The following is a 15,213-nucleotide window of genomic DNA, read 5'->3' as shown; positions in this document are numbered from 1 at the left end:
AAGCAACAGTAGGATTAAAATCCTCAATTTATTTCCCGACCTCAAGATCTTAAGTATTCCAAAGGATCGTTTGGGAAGCTCAACATGAACAAAGTCCCTATAAAGCATTTGCATTTATCGGACTACGAAAGTGCATTTGTATCTCCCTATCTACGCCATTTATCACGGCAACCTCAAATCGAGTTTAAAAACGGTTAGCAGACAGCGATACAACGATTATTGATTTCGCAACCACTGCGATGCGCGAGCTAGTTCGACCGATAACGTGTTATCAGTGATGACTAATGCGCTACTAGAACAACTATACAGCCACGGGGAATATATTTTTATGTTTTTTACGCACAAAATCGTGTAATGATTGAAGTTCTCAACGGAATCATTTATTAAAGGTTAAATATTGACCTTTATGATTGTCATTTTAATATTTTGCCGTCATTTTGGGAATGTACACGTGTTTCCTTTTTCAAAGTGTAGAACTGTCAGGAATCTTACGTTCAGCCAGTTGCAGTATATTGCTGAATAAAGTCTTAATCTACACATCTCTGTATTCTCTCTCTATTATCTGTTGTCCATGTTGTGACGTCATCATAGTCTGATCTTTCCAGGTCGTGACGTCAGCATGTCGTAATCTCTACACACTACTTTGTCTTAGCTTGGAAAAATAAAGAATCTGATTACAGAACTATTATTCTCAAAATCGCGATATTTCTATTTTATATAATAATATGTAACTTGAAAAACTGCCATCTATTCTAAATAGATTTGACTGTATTTTTTCTTTTTGCTGAATTTCCAACTTTAGCTATTGAGGTCAGCTTGTCAAACTGTATTGGCTGAATATAACTCTGAAACGACTGCTGTCAGACCTGAAATAAAGAAAACAACAACTGTAGGTAATATTTACGAAAGTACAAAATAATTATTTGACATTTAATAAATGTAATCTAAAATAATAAAATTTCTGAGCCAGATTAATGTTCTTGAAAGTGCATTAATGTCGGTCAATCTTCGATTGGAAGACTCGGGCACTTCATGCATAAATCTCTAATGCAGTTATAAGTGGTGTTGCTTATCGTATTCATGTTATTAATACATTTATAGCTTGCTTCGTAAACAACTCACGGGAATTACGCAAATGTCCAATTCATGGTTTCGAAGAAAAGGCGTGTAACACTGGCCGCAAACAACTGTGTTGCCACAATGGAATACTAATTCAAAAAAACTAATTCAAATTCTGAATGTTTTTGTTATGGTGGACGTTGGTAAAGTTTTTGTTAAAATTCTAGACGAAAACTACTAAAAACCTCTTTAGTATCTTTACAGTTTTATTGCTTCCTTTAATATTTTATTGTATTGCAAGAATGATTCACCTCATCTTTATGAAGAGCATCTCTGATAAGATCTAATGTCTAAGACCTTGTTACCCGGAAATCTTAACTATAATAATATGTACCAGTAATTTAAATTTTAAATTGCTTGCTACACATTGATATACTAAATACCCAGACTTCATTTTATCAGATAAGTCTACTTAATCAATGATGTCATAAAATCAAGATTTCCATATTTACGTTACTTACCAATTGGGCATATCACTGGCTAAGGCTAAATTGAAATAAATATAATATTAAATTTAAAAGAATTGCAAAATACTCTTGCCTTGTGGCCCGACCCGGCTTCGCTCGGATATAAAAGTTGTAAAATAAAACTTCCTATATAATCACACTGTCTATTAAAATAAACGCATCAAAATCCACTGCGTATTTTTAAGATCTAAGCAAACATAGGGACAGACTGCGAAAAGCGACTCTGTTTTTTACTAGGTAGAGAAGAATGGAGATGCCCTGGCCACATTTCACAGTCGGCTACTCATGTATAATAATAGGTTACTAATAATATAATTGATCAAGTAACTTTGTTAATGAGTAATAAATTGAAAAATAATAATTTACTTAGTTTTATTAACGACAGTCGTGCATTCTTTAGGTAAATTCAGTAAAACCGACAAATACAATAAGCTAGGATACCCGGCAATTCCGTGATATCCGGTTATCCGTCCGCTATAAACCGTTTTCTTTTACCTAATTACGCCACTATGCCAAGAAAAAAATCTCCAATTTCGATTAGTGTCTATGGCATTCCCCTAACGTAAATACCAGTTGGCGGGAAAATCGACTCCGCCATTTACGTAACTAATTCAGTCATTAGGAATGACGTCGTAATGATTATAAATGTATTTATTTCTATTCATCATTTTATTTAGATCGATTTGTAGAGTTTAACTTTGAGAATAATTGATGAATAGTCGTTTAGTGTTTTTCAAATTTAACATTTTTAATGTTGTCGTCATTGGGGCACTTAATTACAACCAGTTTAAAAGCCTTGCCTTTGTATAACTATCGATTTACCAAACTAGAATTGTGTCAAACAGTTTCATTTTTACGTACCTACATTCGCTATCAGTTCATCTATTGGTAAATAAACTATCTGGGAGTTGTAAATTATAATAAGAATAACATAGATCCATAAAGTCACGTATTTTTGTGTATCCTCATCTCATCCTCATTATCTCCCAAAGGAAATGTAAAAACTACCACGCTAACTGTAAAATTCAAGTCTTTAAGAAAGGGCTTCAAGTAACTTGAACAGTTCTTACAGTTCAACCATTAGCTACCATAAACAAGACCACAAAAGAGCATAAACAAATCATTGTTTTTTTTATAGTATGTTTATAAAATGCCTGTAACATGAATGCTATTATGCGAGTGTGCCTGTGCGTTAAACAAAGACCTTATTAGTAGTAATACGCTAACTGAAATTATAGTTTACCATCGAGCTGACTTGTTAAGTTGACAGTTACGATTTGACATGGCGCTAAAACTGCAACTGATATGCCAATTTGTATTCGTTCAGAAACCAATGTGACATCTTTATTCAGCTTTGATATTCAACATATGATTATTATAATAATGCTAAGTTAAATTAATTGGTAGAGTAATTAAAAACTTGTTCCATATTTTTTGTACGAGTAAAATAATGTGGAGCTTTTATACTTAAAAAATCATTATTTTATTAATGCATCTTAGTTAAATTAATTGGTAGAGTAATTAAAAACTTGTTTCATATTTTTTGTCCGAGTTGATATGGTGAAAAATTGCATAACATGAAGGTCATGGCTGTAAACTCATGGATTCTTTTGCACCAAAGAAATTGATGATAACACGAGCGCGATCTTTCATTAACAAATTGGCGCATTTATTTATTTATCGACGTTAGAATCAGTTTAAAAATAATTTGTTATTCGTTACCAGATGTTGAATGTAACTGCGAAACTGTTCGAAAAGTAAACAATTTACCTTTGTTAAAACATTATTTTTTATACTAATTCGTATTCAATTACATAATGGCGTCCCTTTTGCTTTCTATGAATATTATTATAAATTTCGGATCAGCATTTTTTCTGGCCTTCGCGCCAAACCTCGTGACAATGGAACTCGTTATTCAGCCTGTACGCCAGTTTGTGACGTCACATATTGTAATTTCGTTTTAAAGTTACGGTTAATTTGTGCACTCGTTTTTGTTGCTTGCAACACATACTGATAGTGATGTCCCCTTTAACGTTTATAAGTATTTTTGAAGGCATTTTGGTTTTTATTGCAAGTTATTAAGTGCTTCATGGCTAGTTGCTTACCAATCCGTTATACGGTCAACAAATTAAGTAAATTATTCTATAGAGAAGTTTTTTTAACCCGTCACTATCCCACTGCTGTCCAAGGGTCTCTTCCCGAAGGTGGGGTTAGGCATTGAGTCCACCACGGATAAGCTCGGGTTGAGAACTTTGCATGCCCTCAAGAAATGTATGAAACATCTTTAGATAGACGATTTATGCAGTGTACTGTTTATATTACTGTTGATCATCTCTATGCTTTTGAAGGCATGTAAAAGAATATATACTTTTTATTAGGTCATGTCAAAGCCGCCTTACCGCCTTGAACAACTTTGACACTAGGTTGACCAAACCAAACAAAAGGTCACATTCTCTTTTTACATTCAATAGCTTAAACAGTTCTTTGTACGCTTGTCCTACATCTATTCAAATACATATATAAAACTACATACATAGGTACATAAATTCACGCCTTTTCCCAACTTAGGCAGAGACTACAGCATGTTTAAACGATCCTTACAAACTTCCCTTGCTTTATTCACATCCATACATCTTATCATACAAGACCTGCCTACTTATATACCTACTTACATTATAATTCTTAATCAATTTAGTTTGGCATACATTCATAATGTCCCACCTATTTTCCATAGGCGTAGGTAGAGACAAAATAACGCCACTTGGTACGATCCTTACAAACTTCCCTTGCCTCATTCACATCCATACATTTTGTCATACAGGACTTCTTTCTAAATAACATTGTAATACTAAACTATAAATCAACTTACTTCGGCGACAGTCAGTCTAAGTCCTGACCTAAATGTATTGAATGTCTTAGATGCATGGTATGCGCTTACGTCATTATGCATCAAGTATAGCCATCTCACTCCGACTAACGGATTTCCTTTGAGAGCAAGAAAGAGACTGTTATTGTTTGCGTTGCTATATAGATTGGTTTCTAATTGACATTACATTAATTATTGTTAATAGTAGCTCGGAGTTTGGTAATGTGCTCGGTATATGACAATACTATAGGCTCACCTCCTATTACATGGGACTAACGTTGTAAAATGGCAAAACTAGAGCTTATTTTACACTCCTCTGCCGACACTTTTAGGTACGACAGGCGTGAAGTTATACACAAACGTGTAGGTTTGTAATGTCTTTTTGAATCCATTATCTCATACATTTGTAAGAAATAAAAAAAAATGTTTTTCAATTCCAATCACTCAAATAGTAATCAGATTAGCAGTACCCGTAGCAGACAGACGGACCATCAAATACAATCAATGCGACATCAGCTAGATACATCCTTTCCCTCAAGCCGAAGGGCCTCCATCAGACTCATGACTCCATTGGACAAGCATGGTGTACCTTCACCTCATGGGCAATAGACCGTGTAATGGAGGAAGTTGCTGTAACTACCGCTACTGACATCCTGGTTGATCAACTTAAGTAGTTTTGACTTAAACAGTCGTCTGCTATGTCAGTACTCATTTCTAGTCAGCCAGGGTTTCTGAAAGTTCTATATCTTTTTTTAGGGCCAGGTAAACAGTTTTTTTATTGTTTTTGTTGGCTATCCTGGCTTTTTATCAAATTCGGCCAATAATTCAGTGATAATAAAATAATAAAAAAAATATTTTAATGTCACATTTTTTCGATTGCTTAGCAACCATGTTGAAACACACTACGTCTATATGTTACTGTAAAAGCCCGAACTGTGGCAAATCCTAAGATTTTCCGGTAAAACCTAAGATTTACCAACTCTCAATGGTAAAAGTCCGAACAAGCCGGAGTTTAAAAACTATGTTACGGTATATAAAAAAATCCTCCTTCATAACTATGTTTATAACTATTTCACGGTATAATTATATACTGTGAAATAGTTATAAAGAAGGAGTTTCGGGCACAGCGACATGGGTAGGTTAGAAGGCTAAGGCACTATAGCACTTATTATTCTGTGGGAGCGAGCGAAGCGAAGCTCCCACCTTAGCGTTCGTGGTTATTTTTTTTAACCACCCAGTAGGAGGAGCCCCGCTTCGCGGGGCTCCGGCGACATCTCGACATCATCAAGTGAATATAGGTAAAAGTTCGAAATAAAATAATTGTTCGGACTTTTACCATTGCGAGTTGGTAAATCTTAGGTTATACGGGAAAATCTTAGGATTTACCACCGTTCGGGCTTTTACAGTAACATATATATAGACTTATTCCTCGTTCACTTGAAATGAAGATTGTTAAACTGTTTATAAATAACTGTCAGATAACCTATCTGCCAAGTAAAGTGACGGCTAATCAGAAAACAACTGTTAAAATTCAACGTCATAAGCTATCTGGAGGGCTAGCACGTGTTTCAGTTGACAAGCAACTACGCTGAATATTGTTTTCTTCTTTGAATTACAGACGTTACAGTGATTAACACGTTACGTCAAAGCAGTAATGTACTGAATAATGATCATCAATTTGATGCACTCTAGTAGTCAACTGAGATACGTGATAAGCCCGCTGGTAGATATTTGATAGGTAGTGGGGAAACCGGGCTTTGTTAGGCGTTAAGCCACGTTTATTAAAATTTGTGGGTAGTGCTAAAATAAAGCTGCAACACAACCTCATCTATTAATTGGCGTTAAATTATAATGGCTGATTAAAACTGCACAAAATGGCGAAAGGTATGTACAATTTATATTTAAAACGCCGTGTTTTCGCTTAAAACGTGTTGCCTGATATCTTTGTTAAACAAACGTGTGACGTCATTATTTGTGTTCGATACGGAGGTTGTGTTTACGTTCGTTTTAAAGAGCCTTTTCAGAACCTATTTGTACGATAGCTTAGCTTTACATTGTTTTTCAATACAGACATACGTACACATAAAATCACACCTTCTGCTTATATCTAGCGGTAGGCAGAGACCAGAGAACGCGACTTGTTACGATCCTTACAAACTTCTATTGCTTCATTCACATCCATACATCATAATACAGGACCGCCGGTTACGAGTAGCACCTGACCTTTTGAAAGAAATCACTGATATGATCTGTGTATGTCTTTCTAGGGCGTTCCAGACAGAAATATTTGAGTTTAAATTGTCCAAGTGTGCACAATACACAGGTACACTCTCTATTCATCTATTCCCATAGCCTGGTTGAACGGCTAAATCGACACGATCAGTGAGAGGTTAGGCGCAGCACCGGCTTAACGTGGTCAACCTTATAAAAGGGATCCTAAACCCCCATTTTGCACCCCTCATCTCTTAATCATTCCATATTATTTACAGCTACAGTTTACACCACAAAAAAGTTTGAAAAAAGCCTGTGGTTTTTCCGCCATTACTCATTCAAAATTAAACATGAATTCGGAATTTGAATCGTGAGGCTACAGTTTTTAAATCTGTATCCTTGTTTATTCGTCGCGTCGTTCCATTTTAAATAATTTTAAATTGTAAAAACGTCTATGGTTTGTTTTTTGCGTTGTTTGTGGCCATTACGCTGTGAATGTAGTTTTAAGAGTTTTAAAACTTTTGAAGACCTTTGACTTAACCCTTTGCTAAAAGAATTACTTACTTTCTATCTTCAACATCAATTAGTACCAATGTATCTCATGATGTATCCCAGTTGACGACTACTCAAAAGCCACTATGCTGTACATTGCTTTCTCTCTTAGATTATAGTGATTAACACGTCACGTTAAAGCAGCAATGTACTGTATACTGACCATTTGACGTACACTAATTGTCAACTGAGATATGTTATACAGATAAAATATCACAAACTGTCATCTTTCTGTAAACTGGCTGGTTTTTAACTGCACTCAGGTACCACTGCAACTAAATTTTAACTACCCAATGAAAGGTAAAATCGTTGGCCCGTATAAAATTACTTTGAATAAAAGACAGATGTTTTCAAACACTTGCAATAGTAGGTACCTATTTACCGTTCGTTTTGATAAAACAACTATTAAGTCTGGTTTCTTTGCAAGGCCTTGAAGCTTTCAGGTCCCAGATGTTTTTCCATTCTGATAGGTTGGAACTAATACCATTTATTTAGGACGTAGGCATACGCTGAAAAATGTTAACACGGGTATAGGTCGGTCTACATACCGAACGAAAATATTTCGGCTCTTGGTATTTGTAGGGAAGTTCTGCCAGGTTTTTTATTTGTGTTATTTTCGAAAACATTACACGAAATACAGTCACGACAATTTCAGACTTTGCGCTTTCAGCGTGCTGTATCTCTTATCCATTTAACAAAATATAGAGAAAAACTATACTCAATCTTAAATCAATAACGTTTAATCTCACAAATACGGCAACAAGAATACCAACTGAAACCTTTTTTATGAAAGAGCGGGATTTGTTATAAGGATAACTTATGGACCTATTAATAGTCCTACTATTGCATAAAACCACCTTCGATAATAATAACTAGTAACACTCTTCAGAAAAACCTTGGTACCGCAATTTGCTATCCATAATAATTATCAATACCTAATCAAAATTACATTGAATCGATAGTGTCGTAAAATATTTCTGGCGGGAATCGTACCAACTTGTCATCAATACGATAATCACAATTAATAACTGTCTATTTCAGTCGTGTTCATTCAACATTTTACTTCATAAATAATCTACAACGGTTCAGACAACAACTCATGAAAATTCATGGAGACGCTTTGATTAAATTAACATAATTATTAGATAATGAAGTAACCGACGATGCTATTTGTAAACAAAACTCCGCCATGTTTAAAAAGTAAACTAAGCAAAGGCAATTCGTATACAGCCAGGTTTAAAATAAAAATAACAATGAATATTTGAATGAGATCTCTTAATGCACGTTTAAAATGGGCTACTGACAACTGGCTAAAAACTCATTTTATTTTATTGAACGAGAACATAAAAAAGCCTTTCTATCGTGGACAATGCGGACATTCGTCTAGCAATAACAATAGCAACTTAAGGTAGAAAATAAATAAATAAAATTCTACATAATTATAATGCAACGGGTCTTTTAGGTAAACGATTGAAACGAGGGGTAAACTTTACTTTTCAATCACGCTTAAGACCCGTTGCATTATAATATTATGTGTTAAATTTGCGAGAGTTAAAAATCGTAAAAATTCTACGTATATTTCAAGCCTTTTCCTTAACTTCGTCATTGTAACTGAAGTAGTAGATAAATAAAACAGAATTCCACGACTCTTATCAACATTGTGTGCAATACATTTTAACCCGTTTGTTTGTTCACACGGCAAATGATACACCGAGCAACGCTTCCGTTTTAAATAAACCTTGAATTGTCAAGTAATTATAAACTTCAGCACCACAATTTGTCGACTACATAAATTATTTTTACATTGTTGATTTCTGCGAGAGAATTTTTCAATAAACTTTGCTATTGTGTTGAGAAAAAAAATCTATCTGCAGACTTTCATAAAAACTTGCATAATTTCATTGACTCCAATAGAATATACCACATTTCATAGACTATTGACATTTATGTGCAGCCTAAGTAAAAAAAAAATATCCGATCTTTTGAACGCACAGCCGTTTGACAGGTAATAAAGGCGGGAAAACGCCGCCATTGCCCGCCATTCGGGGTTCCTTGTATATATAGGATCGTTTGGCGTAACCAGGTAGCGTGTAATGATGATTATGCTAATACTCTCATAACCTTCCTATCTAAACTTCATGTTCATTGTTTTTACTCGCAGTATCCATGTAAAATACGCCATTTTTTGTTTCGTTGTTATAAAGGTTTTTGTACCGTAAAACGGGGTGAATAGAATTCGCGGGGTGAATAGAAAAAAAATCAGGAAAGTTTTCAAGCCCAATGTTTGAGTACTCCTCGTTTAAGAATTTTGTTCAAATTTGAAATGATTACACGTCGATATTACTTCTCTGCGGTGTCATAATTGTTTAAATGTTTAAATTGATATTTATACCCAAAAAATTGCTTCAAAGTCAACCGTCCTCGAATGCCTTAATGGTCCATACATTTTTTTCAAAACTTTGTATTTAAAGTGGAATTTCTTTTCTAATGAGTTGTTTGGAGTGTTTATCTCTTTAGGTGTATATTTATCTATAAAGATACAATATTGTTAACTGAAAAAACGTTTTAAAACACAATTTTTCCATTCACCCCTTTGGTCGTTTCGATTCACCCCTATCGCTGGGTGAATAGAAATTGACCATTTTTTTAATGAAATATCGTAAAACTATGCATATTTTTGGACAAATATGGTTTTAACTCTTTCTTCATGGCGCCGGACATGATATAAAACAACCTGACAATAAAAATAACAAGTTATTCGCTACAAATTTTTAGGACAAAGTTGAAAATTGTTTCTATTCACCCCGTTTTACGGTATCTCCAATTTTTAAGATCTTTATACTCGGTTGCCATCGAATTAAAAGTTCTTATACGTATTTATTATAGTCTTTCTTTATCATATGGTTAGTGGTCAACCTAGTGTCAAGTTGTTCTAGCCGCCCAAAAGTATTTTACATGGCTTCTCTCCCTGGTTTAAATACAAAATATTATTTGTCACGGGACATAACTGTTAGTGAGTTGTCAAACTAGCTGTCAGTGTCAAGGGTAAAACCATGACATGTTTAAAAACAAAGATTTTAAAAAGAATTCTTATTCGTTGTGGTCGTTGTACAACAGTGAGCATTACGAACAGTTTTTTGGTATTGACATTGTACCCAGTAGATCATGGCCGACGTGTTGTTCCAAGCTGCCGGACTTATTTTAATTGAGCGATGCTACGCGGAAGATTACGACATTAAAGATTAAATACAAAAATACTTCAGATTTAGATAATTGTAATTCATTGCCTTAATTATATCTACATTTTGCACACAGATTAAAAAAGTAGAAGAATAATCTTTATATTCTATGAATATATTTTATGTTCAGCTAATGCTTACGGCTCCCCTGCTTACCTTGAAATACCTATCTTCGTGAATAGTGTCTTCTAAGACAGTTCAGCAGCTCAGCCCTGTAACAGACAGACTTTCACATTGAAATCGTTAGTATTGTTAAACAAAAAGTCAGTACTTTAGTTTTGCTTTAAACGTCGTTAAATTTTAAATATCAGCCAAATAATAAGTTTTTCCCAACTTCCCTGTCCCGCTGCTGGGCAAAAATACGTCCCATTTACTTCAAAATAGTCTGCAAAATTAAAATTTCTACGCCTTTTACGAAACGTGTCGTCCACCCATAGCAAAATCGTTGTTCAAAATATCTGAAACTAAAAAACTAAAGTTTAAAATGAAAAACTGTCAGGTACCAACCTTTTTATACAAAACTGCTATCGTGGACAAATAAAACTCTGGTTTTCATAGCTAAAACAAATAAAAGCGTAGAGCATGGCACAGTCGGGTGCTATCTATGACTCTGCCATCGTAAATTGTACACGTCACGAAGGGGGAAACTATAACCAAAAACTGGGCAAGGAAAACCAGTTACTCATGGACAGTCATGGATTCTTCGAATTATACATACATACATTATTTATTAAATATCTTTATAACAGTTATTCAGTAGATGTCCCACAAAACCACCGATACAGTTTGGCTGTAGGATCAAAAATTATGGTAAATAGTTAAAATTAATTAAGTACTTACATTATTTCAGTGAAAAAAAAAGTGCAACTGCTCAAAACATATTAAAAAATTATAAAATCACGCCTTCTTCCCATAGGGGTAGGCAGAGACCAGCAAACTCCACTTGGTACGATCTGTAAAAAAATCCTTTGCTTCATTCTCATCCATAAGTACTTCTTGTCAGGAGTATGAGTATCACCTGACCTTTTTGCAAGACTTCACCCATATGATCTGTGTGTCTTTCTAAGGCCTCCCTCTTTGAATTACACATAGGATACTTTTTCCCCGGGTTATTATTCACGCTGACGAAATTGCAAGAACAACCTAGTGAGGAAATTAATAAAGAAAGGAGTTTATCTTTTGGGTTATTCCCAAGCGTATATTGACTCTTTACAATCAGTTGAACTGCTTTTATTTATTAAAAAGGCTAAAATCTGACTCATCACTCAATCTGGAGTGCATTGAACGACATCTTAGTAGCGAGAATAGGCTGTTAATTAACTAAAAAATTATTGGTTAATTCAATAATAGGATACCGGTATGAATATTATTAGGTTAACGTTCCTATTTTATCATGAAACCCAATTTTAGCAAAGGTATAATTTGACTGCCAATAAAATTTAGTTCACCCTTTATTTTAATTCAACTTGATTGCTACAAAAAACGATATTAGGGTCATTTAAAATCGACATGAATCATTAATTCGAAATAAATTTATTTACAAATAACTTTTGTTGAAAAAATCAAATCTACTCACATCCTGTCGATGTTGCGATACCAACATAATAATTATGAAAAAGCTTTTTTAATGGCTGCAATAATACCAACATTGTTATCTTGATCTAATTATTTTATTTCTGTAGTTGATGAAAAAATCACAGTTATGGCGGGAAATGCTTTTTTTGTAACCATAGAGCCCACGGAGCCGTCACAACTTGACTTTTTATCTTATGCAGTTGTTCAAATGACCCGGCAGGCTTTCGACGAGGCTTATCGACTGTTGTCTTGACATTGACAATCTGAGCCATCTTTTTACGTGCCTTACGAAGCACGGAGACAATCACAATCAAACATGACTATACTGACCGGTGAACTCTATTGACTTTGAGCAAGCACAATAATAATTGTTTAAGAATCCTTTTTAACAGTTGACATAGCGACATTTTTCAACATACAGCAGAATTCCGTTACCAAGCAGTATTTTAGTTACAATACCTCGGAACCGTGAGTCACATAACGACCGAGGTCAAACAAACTGACACACTCACTACAAATGACTAATCAAATTGTGTTCAGCAATATTATATTATAACATCTTTTTTATGTGTAGATTAACTTGAGCTGCAAAGTATATCTATCTAACACTAGGCCCCCAGATTTATATAAAACTTTTTCGTTACTGACTGATTGACAGACAACGCACTCAAGAAGCTGAAATTTGGCATGTATGATCCTTGGAGAGTGTAGGGAAGCAGATTTTTGGAAATTCCTTTCCGAAGGCAGTAAAATTCCACGCGGGTAAAGGCGCGGGCGAAAAGCTAGTTAATACTATATTTTGAATTGTGCGTCCTTTGATACAAATACTTCATAGAAAAGTGACTTAAACGTGTTTATTAGTATTTGAGCGTCTCCGCACTTCGAAGAAGGCGCGAAGACACCAGCTCAAAATATGCACGAGCATAAAAATCGATCTGAGTTTTTGTTTATTATGATTACAATAGCTAAGCCATGACATGTCAATGGCCTTTGACAGCTTGAACAACTTTGACACATTGACATAACTGACCATAAACTGAACGATAAAAAAAGAGGTTTATGTACTAGAGCTAAGGATCTCTAATACAAGTCTTTCCCAGACGTCATTAGGCAGTAGTCGTTAAGTTAAAGGCTTCCGGGACTTAAACAAAGTTGGTAACCACACGAAAGACTCACGAAAACCTCTTTGCTAAAAGTTTTGATAGCCACTCATTTGTGTTACGGATTTGTTACAGTTTTACTAAAAATAAACGTCTATATACACAAAATGCTTCAACATACTCACAGGTCGGGTAACAATCTGTAGGTTAAGTAATCCTTAGCGCAGTTATTCCGTGGATGGGTGACCTTATGCTGGTAATAGAACTCGGCGTCTCCGTGCTTCGGAGGGCACGTTCAAAGACGAGAACAACTTTGACATTACGTTGACTACGTTAACCACTAACGTTAGGATGATAAGCACTTATTTGTTTTTTTTTTAATATGTCGGTCTCTATTTTCGCTTTTTAAGTAGAATATAAGGAAAAGGAACCTGTAATAATCGAAATAAATGGCGGTTAAAACGTGTGGTCCTACATTTCTGTAACTTCTCAAAATGCGTATTGTATTATTGTATTTTCCTTTTAGCATTGTCTAAAAGGAAAATATGATACGCGGCTCATTTTAAATTATTATTCGCTCCGTGGCCACTGCCTGCTCTGTGACAATATGATGTTAATAAACTATAATATATTCCGAACGTCTACAGCTGTTTATATCATACGTCATTTCGCAAATATTATGCGTAGAGCATGACCGCATGACGCAAACATGGTAAAACTTTACGACTTCATCAATTTCAGTTTCAAAAAGCCTCTGAAAGATTTTCTGGAACTCAAGATAAGCCTTTTATTTCATCCATTGTTGTATAACGCTAGGCATTACGACCTACGCAGTACTTCAGTCTACCCACGTCTTGTACGTCTTGAAACCTTAATGATATCACTAAATACATGGATGTCTCGCTCTGACCCTTGTCTTTTAACGAAATAAGGATAGTAATCACATTAAATACAAGTAATAAGAAAGATCTAAAAAGGATTAATTACAAAAAAGTCATGTTTCCAGTTTTGTATGTTGGTATGGGATTAACAAAAGTTTTGATTCTTGTCTATGGTTACAGGCGTGACAACTTAATAAAACAATGGCGCCAAAACTTGGAATACTTATTAATTATTTAGAAAGCGTAATTAGACTTGCACTAACCGTCTTGGACAACATTACAAAGTTAAATTATAACTATGAATAATAACCGTGTTTGTAAATTGCATCTTGACATTGTCAATTTAATATTTTGACCTCAGGTTGACAGGTCAAAGTAATTCATTTCTTAATGATTTTAAACTGTCGCGACTTGCACACATAATATTAAAAATGCAACAGGTCTTATCCGCAATTGAAAATTATTTATTGAAGGTTATGTTAGTAACCTGATTTGTTTATACATTTCTTCCAAATATTCTGTATAATTAACCTTCAAATCAAGAGAAGGTTTTCAAGTTGTCTGTATTTTTTTCAAGTTACTTCATATCTATTTACTGGGTTGACCGATTTTGATGGCTCTTTACTGCTTTGAAAGATTGTGCTTTCCATGTCGTCTCGTAATTAAAAAAACTGATGTGTAGTTTTTATTTTATTATAAAAAAATGCGTAATTTCCTATACATTGAAGATATGGTCATGTGTGCGTTTTGCTTTAGACTCTGTTTTTTAAACGTTTATAGGTACATAAAAATCATTTGGAAATCAATAAAAGCAACGACGAATGTAGGAAACCGGAATGGAAGTCAATTAAGAAGGCATTACTTTATAACGATGTCTTTTGCTTGGTTCAATAAATAAACGACTTATTTCATTATTGTTAACGTCTTATAAATGCAAGCATCTTCTGTCATTTAAACTATCCAACACTTCAATTAATAAGCTGTGTTTTAGTTCGAAAATGAAAGGCAGGTTCTAAACTTTGACCTTTTCAATACAATACTGTCCAACTCTCTTCTGTTAAAAACCTTTTCATAAACTTGAACATTACCCAGTTATCAAGCTTATTATTTCAGGCATCTCTTTCATATATTCAGTCAAGACAGGAGCAAAACTAACCATTTTTATAAACAACAATTTTAATTTTTCGTCCCATTTTAGACTAA

The sequence above is a fragment of the Anticarsia gemmatalis genome, chromosome 19 (assembly GCF_050436995.1).
Source record: "Anticarsia gemmatalis isolate Benzon Research Colony breed Stoneville strain chromosome 19, ilAntGemm2 primary, whole genome shotgun sequence".
Classification (NCBI taxonomy): Eukaryota; Metazoa; Arthropoda; class Insecta; order Lepidoptera; family Erebidae; genus Anticarsia; species Anticarsia gemmatalis.
Note: the sequence above shows the minus strand (reverse complement) of the source record.